Raw genomic sequence first — 11,678 nt, forward strand, 5'->3', positions numbered from 1 at the left:
CATGTGAGGTTTGTACATTGTACATGATTGTAAAATCAGTGAATTAGCTTTATTGTTCTTCACTCACATGTTGTTATGGTTTGCATTCTGTACTCAGCTATAGACAGACATTTTTGGGAAAAGTGTCAACAAGTCTATTACAGCCTTTTTCCTAACAAGTGCCTCGTATTGTATTTACTGTGACTATTCCTATGTCTGTAACCTGCTAAGTCTATTCATCTAGGCAAAAAATTATGTTTATTAAAATGTATGTTAAAAATACAACCTAAATAGTGCTTTAAAACAAATCAGTAAGATAATGTAAAAGAAAGGTGAAAAATTAGCTCTATAATGTATCTTTAAACAGTAAATTAACTGTAAAATACTGTGAAATTAATTTAAAAAAAATAGTTCAAACTGCATTTTTCATTAACAGCTGTAAAATTTCAGCGACAGTATAATAATGTTAATTTTACAGTAACATAAAGGCAACCTTGCTGCCAGTTCTTTACTGTTATTTTACTGGGAAGTTCTTAACAGTGTAGCTATACTTCTGGGCGGATACAAGAGAGAAATATTGAGAGACATGTCCATTTTAATTGAAATCACAGCCATTTAACAGGCTGCTGAATAAACAACCTTATTTTCTTTTTTTCACAGATTGTCATAAAGGCAAGGCAGCTTTATTTGTAGAGCACATTTCAGCAACAGGGCAATTCAAAGTGCTTTATATAAACATTGAAGAACATTCAAGAACAAAGTGCAAAATTACATTAAGACATAATTAAGACAGTTACAAAAACATGTTAAGCTAAAAATAAAAGCTATAGGATAGAAGCTAAAATAGAATAAAGCACACAAGAGTAAAAGCTCTAGTGCAGTATATAAGATCATTATCTGGTTTAATAAAAGGCAGCAGCAAACAGGAAAGTTTGAAGCTTTGATTTAAAAGATCTCAGAGTTGGAGTTGGTCCTGCAGGTTTCTGGGAGCTTGTTCCAAATATTTGGTGCATGAAAAACTGAACGCTGCTTCTGCATGTTTAGTTCTGACTCTGGGGACACTAAGCAGTCCTGATCCAGATTAACCATTCAGCACATTCTTCCTGACAAAGCAAATCAATGTAGATATTTTGAGTTTTTTAAGTGGTTTTATAAAACACTAAAAGTTGCTCTATGACCTAGAGGAGTCTTTTTTTTTTGGGTGCTGTACAGCCCCTGAAAGACAATATTAGTTCACAACTTCAAAATCTGAATAAAAAAACGTTATGTTTAAATGCTGGGGATGCAAGAGAGAAATGGAGAGAAATGTACATTTTTTCAATATTATATTTATTGTTTTTTTGTTCATTTTGAAACAACAGAACAAACATTCTCAAACGTCCCCAATAATAACAGTCTCGGTACAAAGAAACTTAATAAACCTAATATTAATATAAAATAAGACAGTATAGATACAAGAAAAACATATATACAAAAAATAGATATATAAGTAAAAAGAATACACACAAGTAAAATAAATACAATTTAAAACAATAAAATAAAATAAAATCTATTTATATATACATATATATACAGTATACATATATACATACATACACATATATGCACACACAGTGTATACACATACAAAAACAGATATACATATAATAAGAAATGTCCACTTTAATTGAAATCACAGCCATTTAACATGCTGCTGAATAAACATATTTTCACCTTATTTTCTTTTTGTCATTAACCATTCAGCACATTCTTCCTGACAAAGCAAATCAATGTAGATGTTTTGAGTTGGTGAAGTGGTTTTATAAAACACTAAAAGTTGCTCTATGACCTAGAGGAGTCTTTTTGGTGCTGTTCAGCCCCTGGACGACGATATTAGTTCACAACTTAAAAATCTGAATAAAAAAGTTTAAATGCTACAATGTGTGTCTGGGGATCCACTTACCGGCTCTTTCAGAGCTTTCAACTGCATCTCATGGTCTTCATCCACCTGTGAGTAATGGACCTTGGGTTGAAATTATTTTGTCACACATCTCAACGTCAACATTGAACTTCCATGCTAAAGTGACATATTAAAAAAAAATGGAAAAACAAGAAAAAAACTAAAACATTTCTTTACTTCTTTACGTTTTGCCCCCAACTAAAAATCACAAATAATTTACATTACTGCCAACAATCTATGCCATAATATTTTAGGTTTTAATGTGGTTGAATTCAGTTATAACTACCAGTATATCATGTCTTGAGTTATCACTATTATGCTGCATTGCCACTCATCAATAACTCAGATGAAATGGATTACCAATAACGTCAAGTTGATTTTCGTACTGTGGTCTCGTGAATGAAAACAAATTGGTCCTTTTCACTGCAGACATTTTCACACATGTGTTACTAATAACATTTACAGCGGCTCTGTTACTCAAGTGTCCCAGTGAGCCAACATGCACAATACCAGGACCAAACCAAAATCATTAATTTTATTAGTTGCACTTGTGCTTTTCCTGCTGTGACAAGTCAACATATCTTCTACAAGAAGGGCCTATGGTTGCATAGAAAGTTGTAAAATAATAAAAACAAGATTAGTTGCAGTGTTAAGTTCTGTATTTTATCTTATTTATTTAACCTTTATTTAACCAGGCAAGTCAATTAAGAACAAATTCTTATTTACAACGGGGGCCTGGCAAAAGGCGAAGCCTACTGACGGAAGGGGGTAAAAAGAAATATCAAAAGTTAAAAGGACAGCACTGGCATACATGACAAGCATTACTTAAATGAAAATGCAGACAGGCACACAATCAACAGACAGTATCAGGCAATACAGCAACCGAACAAGAGTAGCAAGGAGTAAAGACAAACAATCACAACAAGCTTTAGATTTAACAGCAAGCCCTACATAATAGATATGCAGACTAGTACAAAGTATCAGGCAGTAGCAGACAAACAGCATCAGGAAATACAACAACAGATCAAGAGTATAGTGTACAAGCAGTAGGACAAACAGGCAAAGCAACACGGCAGCAGCCAGGCAACAAATACATGCATGGGACAACGTTAAGCAGCAGATAGACAAAGCTAAGGGGATGTTATGTAGTCGGGGAATCACTTGCATGTATCAGCCAGGATGTCCATAATAGAGTTTTTAAAAGTAGATTTTGGGATAAAATTGATGTGATTTGTAATAAATAGGTTTAAACTTGCAAAAACACCAGCATGATCCTTTAACATGTGTTCTGACTGTTTAAGATCAGTTGTTGCTGCTGCGGTCAGTGGCAGGAAGTAGATAGTAGAAGATAAACTGCTGTCACATACTGGCTCTGTGGTATCTCACAGTAGGAAGTAGACTCTGGAGTATATAACATGGATCCATTTTACTATCGGATACACGGAGAACACTGCAAGAAAGTCTTTGAGAGAAATTATACAGTACAGAAATAAATAATTAAGACTTTAGACACCTTTATGATGTGAATAAACACTGTATATTAATGTATAGTAGTGAATCCCCATGTGTACAACTCTGTGCACACACGTGGTAAAAGCATAATGCTGAGTGTTTACATTTCAAAGTTGCATGTAAACAATAATATAAATACAGTATATATTGGGGTTTTTTCAGATTTATTTTTCACCTGGTTTTATTTCCAGATGGAATAATTCCCCAAACAGAAACACACTTTCACATTAAAGGAACTCACCCTTATCTTTCCATGTCATTCCCTTAATATACTGTTAACCTCAGCTCTGAACACTGTATCCAGCTTTTACAGTGAGTTGATAGGTCAATTAGTTAAAAAGGGGTATAATAAAAAAAACTGAATTTGCAGCGTGAGCTTGTTTGAACTGCACCATGATGTCATGTTTGAACTGGCAGACTTGTGTGTCTCAGTGGTTACAGAGCTGCACTATAAAACATGCTGGAGCACACAGCCAATATGCCTCTTTGAGCACCCAATTTGTTTAAAAGGCACAGGCTCTAATCTGGTGCTGTCAGTCCTCCGGCTACTTCTCAGAGAGGAGATTTATTTATTACTCCATCTCCATTGTTATCTGTGCTCTCTCTGATCTGTTCTCCCATAAAACCTGACAGGCTCTGCAGCGTCTTCCTCAACAAGCCCTTTTTTTTCTTCAATTAGTTAGATATTAACCATTAAAACCAATAATAATACAGGTGGTCAGTGAAACCCTGGCTGCGTGTATTTGTTTTGCAATAAACTGATGTTTAAATGCTGCCAAGTTTTTGAATAGATTTGCATAGACACACATGTGAGCGGCTGATAACACTGTGGGTATTTTTGGTCTGCACTGTGTGAGGAGAGGTGCAACACAACGGTGCTGTTGTCGTGCTTAATGTGGGACTTTTCAGTCCATCGTGCTCCGTGGATCACTCAATCCAAAAAGAGCATTGAATGTGAAATGATGTGTCTGAAAGTAACGCTTACTAAATGTGTGTGTGTTTAAAGTGATCTGAATCAGCAGCATGTCATTGCGTCTATCAAACTGAGGCTCAGCGTCTCTGCTGGAGAAAACATCTCACTGAGGAGGGAGGGTGTGTGTTGTTTATGAGTGTCATTAATGGCTGATAATGGCGTATTTAAGAGCTGACATCTGTGCTGTTAACTTCTCCAACGTGAAGATTATTTTCCCCATAGAAAACTGAATTATTGCGTTGAAGACAGTGTATCAATATAAACAATTTAAATCAAAATGTCTTTTTGTATTCCGATTAAATGGTAAAGTTGAAACATACAATTATTTTTACCATCGATTAATCTGTAGATTATTTTTTCCCAATTAATTAAATAAAATGCTGTGTTGTCCAACCAAGACCCTCAACAATTACATTCTTCTTCTTCTTCTGCTCACATTCAGGACATCTGGTCAGATATGTCAAACAAGAGAAGAAAAAACTACAACAGTCATGCATCACTGTCTGTCTTGGTTGACATTGTGATCTGCGCCCGCGTGTGTGTGTATGTGTGCAGTAACGGGGTTCTGTCAGTGTGCAAGTGTGTGTGTGTGTGTGTGTGTGTGTGTGTGTGTGTGTGTGTGTGTGTGTGTGTGTCAAATGGTGTTTTCTGTAACAGCTCTCCGTGCTGTCAGTGTTCAGCAGAGGATGCTGCCTGCCGTGGCGTCCTCGTCCTTCCCTGAGCCGCCTATGAAAAGGCTCCAGTCCTAATTACATGATCCACCAGGCTTCTAATTCGCCATACTCCTCTCAAATGACATTTACTAATTACTCCTTCCTTTTTTAGAAACAGCTTTCTGGATTTTACCCAGGCTCCCTCATGCTCATTGTCATGTAGGAACAAATAAGTTGGCTGTTTGTGGCAGTCACAGCCTATTTGATTGAAAGTGAGTAAGCAAACATACAAACAGACATCTGAAATCCCTTTAGAGCATGATGTTGTGTTAAACAATCTGGATTATCCGGAGAGAGGAATTAAATAAAACCAGAGAGATGTGGCGGGGGGGAAACCTGCAATGCAGTAATGTTGGGACAAAAAGCGGAGTAGTCGGAGCCGACACAACTTTCTTCCCAGTGATGCTCCAGCCTCAGCTCTCTCGGTTGTAATAATCGTGTGTGGAGCATACGCTGTATGCAAATGACCGTCATGTGTGCTATTGTTGGACAGAAAATTAATAGATCAATGTGAATGATAAAAGATGTGTGATCTTCCCAAGATGAATCCCAGACTCTGTTATAGATATGAGACCTGTCTGGGATGCTTCAATACCTCCAGGCCAGTGCATGATGAGAAAACCTCCAGCCAGTGGCGTGCACAGACTCTCTCAGCGACAGAGGTGAAAATTCAAGCACATGGTTAGGGGCACCACTTTATAATGATACGTCTCCTTTATAAAGGATTGATAAGTTGTAACTAATGGTTAATAAATCATTTACTTATGTTTGATAGATCAGTTAAAAACAAAAAAAGACTTTTGTTGTTCTTTCTCCTTTCATTAATAAAAGGTTAATGGGACTAACTTTACTAAGTCATCAATTCTGCAGTTCATAATATACGGTCACGACTTTCTAATTTTCCAATAAACTACCAAGGCTACACTTAAAAAGTTTAAAAAATATATTTCTACAATAATCTTTCAAGTTGGCAGTTGTAAATGTTAATAAGTTAGTTAATAAATTCATTTTGGTCCAGATGCACTGTAGCTCCTTTTCCAGAAGGTCAAAGGTCAAACAGTCTACTGAAGGGATCTTCCTGATTAATTAACGTAGAGCTGCAAGGATTAATCGATTAGCTGTCAACTATTGAATTAATCGCCAACTATTTTGATAATAGATTAATTGGTTTGAGTATTTTTTTAAGAAAATAAAGACACATTTCTCTGATTCCAGCTTCTTAAATGTGAAAATGTTCTGGTTTCTTTACTCCTCTATGACAGTAAACTGAATATCTTTGATGTTGTGGACAAAACAAGACATTTGAGGACGTCATCTTGGGCTTTGGGAAACACTGATTGACATTTTTCATTTTATAGACCAAACAACTAATCGATTAAATCGAGAAAATAATCGTTAGTTGCAGCCCTAAATTAAAGAGCTACAAAGATAATGCAAGTATCATAGTGTAAAAGGAAAAACATCAGCCCAAAAGTTGTTCTTATTAATTACTTATAGCTGACCCATAAAGCATAAGTATATAATTTATTAACATTTAAGCTTAATTAGCTATACAAAGAGGGCCTTGTTTGAAACATAGTAGAGGGTTATGGTTAATTTTTACCCTCAGGTCGCATCAAAGTGGCACTTGAACTAACCAGAGGGCACTTTTGGGAGCACTTGGGCATCTCAAGGACCCCTTGAGCTGAATGATTGAATGCATAAATGTTAATTTTGATGAACGACAACAATCTTGGAGGGGAGAACACCTGTGGTTGAATTAGAGGCTGCGCAAACATCCTGCATGTGTTTACTGCCATCAAATTAACATGCTGCAGAAATGTATTCATTTTCAGTTAGTTTCTATGTTTTACAGGCCTAACTGGGCTGCAGTACAGTATACAACACGGTTTTGGGACTTTAACTGGAATGGAGGCTGACATGTCTCGCTGACGGTCTCCAATGTGGCAGGCAGGCATTGCTCCCACGGCTGCTCCCTCTCAACTCAGGCTGATTCTCCCGTGTCAAGACCGGTTAGCCGGCCTGCCACTCACAGCTCATGAGTGGGGGAGTGGGAGAAACTGGACCCACCAGACACTGGCTGCATAATGCACGGGCAGTACAGTGATACTACTGGCCACGGCACACAATATCTAACCTTCAAATCACATGTGTTTAGCGAGTTACATTTTCAGGACAAACATTCTGCTTTTCGTCTTGTTATCGGAGCTGGCTGTGGCCATGTGTTGTTTCGCTGACACTCCCGTCGCTTGTTGTGTAACAGCACAGAGATGTTCCAGGATCCCCAGGGGCCACTGAGTCTTGGTCTCATGTAGGAAGTCTGGGCTTGCGCACATGCAGATTTCATATCTGCCTGGGTGAGCCTTCACCGACCAGAAAGATTTGATTTACAGTTTACCCTCACGTCAGCCAATCCCACTTTGATTTCATGTCTGGTTGTGTACAGAGATGACCACATAGAGCCACCAGACTATTTAGTAAACCAACATGGTGAAATTCAAGCACATGTCACTGTATATACATCATATCCTAAACACTATGTTTTTGTTTTTAAAACATTACACAGCCTGGCGTCCCAGTACATATCTGAGCTTCTCTGCCCACTTTCCAACCCCAGATCTCTCAGATCCAAAGACCAGCTGCTCCTGCGTCCCTCGATCAAAGCAAAGAGGTAAGGGCGATCGTACGTTTGAGTAGTCGCCCCAAAGCTTTGGAGCAGTTTATCATTTTCAATTAAGTGTTCCCCCTCTGTAGACACTTTTAAGGCTAAACTCAAGACTTTTCTCTGGCCTTTGAGTGCCCTTAAGGTTTTATGTTTCACTTTTTAACTCTTCTGTGTTTTATATTTTCCATCTCTTCCTTTACCTAGGCTACTTATTTGTGTATGGGATAGTTTAGTTTATGTTATCCCTTTTGCCTATTGCCATTGTGTTATTTTATTGTACAGCACTTTGGTCAACTCTGGTTGTTTTTAAATGTGCTCAATAAATAAATAAACTCAAAACTAAAACTATAAACCTCAGTCATCTCTAATGTGTTATATAGTCTATAGCCCAATAGGCTATCACAAATCACAAATTTCCCTCAGGGGGCTTTACAATTTGTTCAGCATATGACATCCTCCGTCCTTTTTGACCCTCACTTTAGATAAGGAAAAACTCCTCGAACAAAGGAGGAAAAAAGGGAGGAAAAATGGAAGAGACCTCAGGAAGAGCAACTGAGGGGGATCCCTCTTCCAGGCTACATGTAACCCAGCTGAACAAAACGGGTTAAAATAGAAATGAGTAAAGTTAAACAATTGAACTATTTACTTAAGTTTTAACTTAATGCTTGTATTTCTGTTATTAGACACTACAGTTGTGATAACTTGGTCAAATATTTTGTTTCACCCCGAACCCATCCCTTACTAGAATTAACAATAAGTTTTGCAGTGCAGTTACTAAGTTCAGCTCAATTAGTGTCACTTCACCTGCCCAGATAAGCTAACGTTAGCTTCTCAATTCTGTTTTGCTAGTTTTGTTGTGTGTTAGCAACAAAGTTATTTCTAGGTGACTTAAAGCCTATTCTAGCATTTCACTGTGGTTGGTGAATATCAAGTGTCTTTAAGGGAAACGTCCTGTAGGCCTATTTGACACTTAAAGTGTGAGTTTCTTAACAATATTTCACCATGTTACTAAAAGAGAAAAACATGTGAGTTTCTTCTAATGAGGAGGTTGTCACAGGTTGTCTGTTTCTTCGTCTTACAACTTTAACCCTTTCACAGTGTGTTTTCAGTTCATGAAAGTCAATTATAACCTTTTTGGTTGCTGAAAATGTTTTTATTCAGCGTTCGGTTGTACTTAGCTCCACCCTCTCGCGTCACTCCTGGTTGCAAAAAAACAGCATGGCGACGGTCAAATACCAAGATGGCAACGGCCATAATGACGAACTCAAGGCTTCAAAACCGCAGTCCACAAACCAATGGGTGACGACACGGTGACTACATCCACTTCTTATATAAAGTATATGGTGTCACCGAGGGTGGAGCTTTGTACACACACACTCTGCTGTGCCGAACAGAGAGACAGTTAGAGGAGAGAAGTCAGAGAAAATTACAATATAGACAATCCATGTGACAAAATGATACAGAACGTGAACATAAACATGATCCCCATTTTATCTGAAAACATCCAGCTTTTTACTCCACATGCATGATTCTATTTTTTGCAGCCACCGATGAAACTGTGCGTACTGTTCGAGTACTCTATTTTAGGAGCAGGACATGAATTATAGAGCGAAGTGGCCAACAATGTGTATTGCATTCCCTTTCTGCTGACCTGAGTGCACTGAGAGAGAGACGCGTGGAGAGTGTCTGTGATGAGTGACCATGAGCTGCTCTTGGAGTGTTGGTGGGCCGTGTGATGGCAGAATCCCAGCTCTTGGCAGCGGCCCAGGCCATTGTGATTTGTGCTCGCTGCTGCCTACAGGGTCGCCACCTGGCTGCCGCTTCCTCCAATCTCCCTGGGTTACACAGAGTGCATCCACAGCAGGTCTGTAATTGAATTTCACACATGTCACAGTCAGCTTAACTGTGTTTTCTGCAAGGTGCGTGTCCCTTGAAAAATTCAATCGTGATATGCTTGAGAATGATCGTGATGAGGGAGAATGTACTTCAGCTCCTCTGCACAGTTTGAAATACTGTCGCTAAAATAAATGTAGTATGGTGCCAAAACAGTAAAACCTTAAATGTTGTGTAAGCACGCTGAATTTCGTAGGGTTGACCTTGACCTGCCAGAGGTTATCTGGATGTAATATTAATCTTCCATACCTTCTCCTGCAGAGCCACAGGGTTTTCTGCCTTGTTGCCTTCTCATAGTTTTTGAAGCCTTATCCACATTTTTGATATTCCGAGTCTTGCAGGTAGTGCCTCCTCCCAGGCTGTGTTGTATCCCATAAACCAACAGGAAAAGTCGATAGGTAATGTGAGGTGCTTGGCCTATGTGTCGGCCAATCCAGGTGACGAACACAGGATGTTAACAGCCTCAGAGGAAGGTCTGTCTAGGAGGCGAAACGGCCGTCTTTCTCAACTTCTCAGCTCCTCTAATCACAAAAGTTATAAAAAGGGACTCTATTACTTTTTGAGAATTTTTATAACCTTAATAACCGTAACACAAAAACATTAACCTTCACTTCCTCATACAACTTTTTCTTTTAGGTAATCATTACAAAATGATATGCATTTGTGCGAAAAACAACAAAGGAACAGTGTGTAACATTTCAGGGGATCTATTAGCAGAAAACGGAATATAATGTTCATAACTATGTTTTCATTAGTGTGTCATCACCTGAAACTAAGAATCGTTGTGTTAGCTTAGAATGAGCCCTTCATATCTACATAGGGAGCGGGTCCTCTTCACCGAGTCTGCCATGTTGCTCCGCCATGTTTCTACAGTAGCCCAGAACGGACAAACCAAACACTGTCTCCAGAGAGAGCCTTACATTATCCGAAGGCCATCGTAGTTCTCCGACATGCTTGTGAAACTGAAGTAGCGTGAACCACAGAATGCAAAACTGTGGTACCGCCAGCCGCCTTCTGACTTCCGTTGCTCCTAAAGTAGTGTTATTATGGTAAGGATGGCCTCTGAGTGAGGTGAACAACGTTACCACGGCTTTGCACTCAGTCGCTCAGGTTACTGCAGTCTTGGAAAGGGAGGAGTGAGCGCAGGGATACTCAGTTGGTTGCAATCTGCAACCACACCACTAGATGTCGCCAAATCCTACACACTGCACCTTTGTAAAACAAAAGACATGGATGGGTGAAATGTAATCGTCAGCCAATCAGGGGATAGTGCCGGTGCTTGCCATTGCACTGTAAAGACCGAGGATGTTTAGAAGATATTTAAACAATAGAGGCCTATCATTTGTTTTTGTCGCCCGGGTGGCTGTATTCAAAGAAATTATGAAGAGCTATAAAGATTATTTTATTAAAAAACAACACAACATACATACACAGTGATACAATTCTGTGAATTGAAGAATTTATAAAGCCAAGTAATAGTTAAAACTTGACACATATTCCCAAATGGACACACTTGCACTTGAACTGTGCAGCTGTGGTTCTCCACAGGTTCAGAACTTGTTTTCCTCTGACATTTTTCATTCCTATATTTGTGTTTGCACTTTCACTTCAGACAGCAGTTTCTATCTCTTTTCCTTACTGTACAATTCTACATGAGACACAAACGCTCGCCTCAAAGTAGGTCAATTACCAGTCACTATGAATAAAGACATTAATGCAATGTGGCAGAGCCCAAGAAGAGCCGCAGAGGCAGGGTGTCTTCCTTCAGCTAACATGAACTCAGAGGGGACACGTAAACAAGTCCCTCCATTACATAATCAGTCCCTTTCTCCACGAAGCATCTTCTCTTATTTTACACATCCATTCCCCGTCACGTCTTCTCTCTGCTCGCTGGCTAAAGCAGAAAAGACTGAAAATGGTAGATGATGTCTAATTTCATACTTCCTGTGGCATTAACAATGTACAGCTGCCTCATTACTTCATCATGCTCCCCAGAGGATGAAT

The 11,678-nt window shown here is 38.8% G+C and overlaps 1 long non-coding RNA gene across 2 annotated transcripts in view; it reads left to right on the top strand.

Moving 5' to 3' along the window:
* LOC141766278 (uncharacterized) overlaps positions 1 to 8,093 on the top strand; it is a 33,038-nt gene extending 24,945 nt beyond the window's left edge. Inside the window, exon 3 of one of the 2 annotated variants that reach the window (XR_012593607.1) lies at positions 6,972 to 8,093. This is a non-coding gene — a long non-coding RNA (uncharacterized LOC141766278). The remainder of the gene's footprint in view (positions 1 to 6,971) is intronic. The other variant, XR_012593608.1, reaches the window with a different exon arrangement.
* The last annotated feature ends 3,585 nt before the right edge of the window (positions 8,094 to 11,678 follow it).

This window comes from Sebastes fasciatus, chromosome 4 (genome assembly GCF_043250625.1).
Source record: "Sebastes fasciatus isolate fSebFas1 chromosome 4, fSebFas1.pri, whole genome shotgun sequence".
NCBI classification, from domain to species: domain Eukaryota; kingdom Metazoa; phylum Chordata; class Actinopteri; order Perciformes; family Sebastidae; genus Sebastes; species Sebastes fasciatus.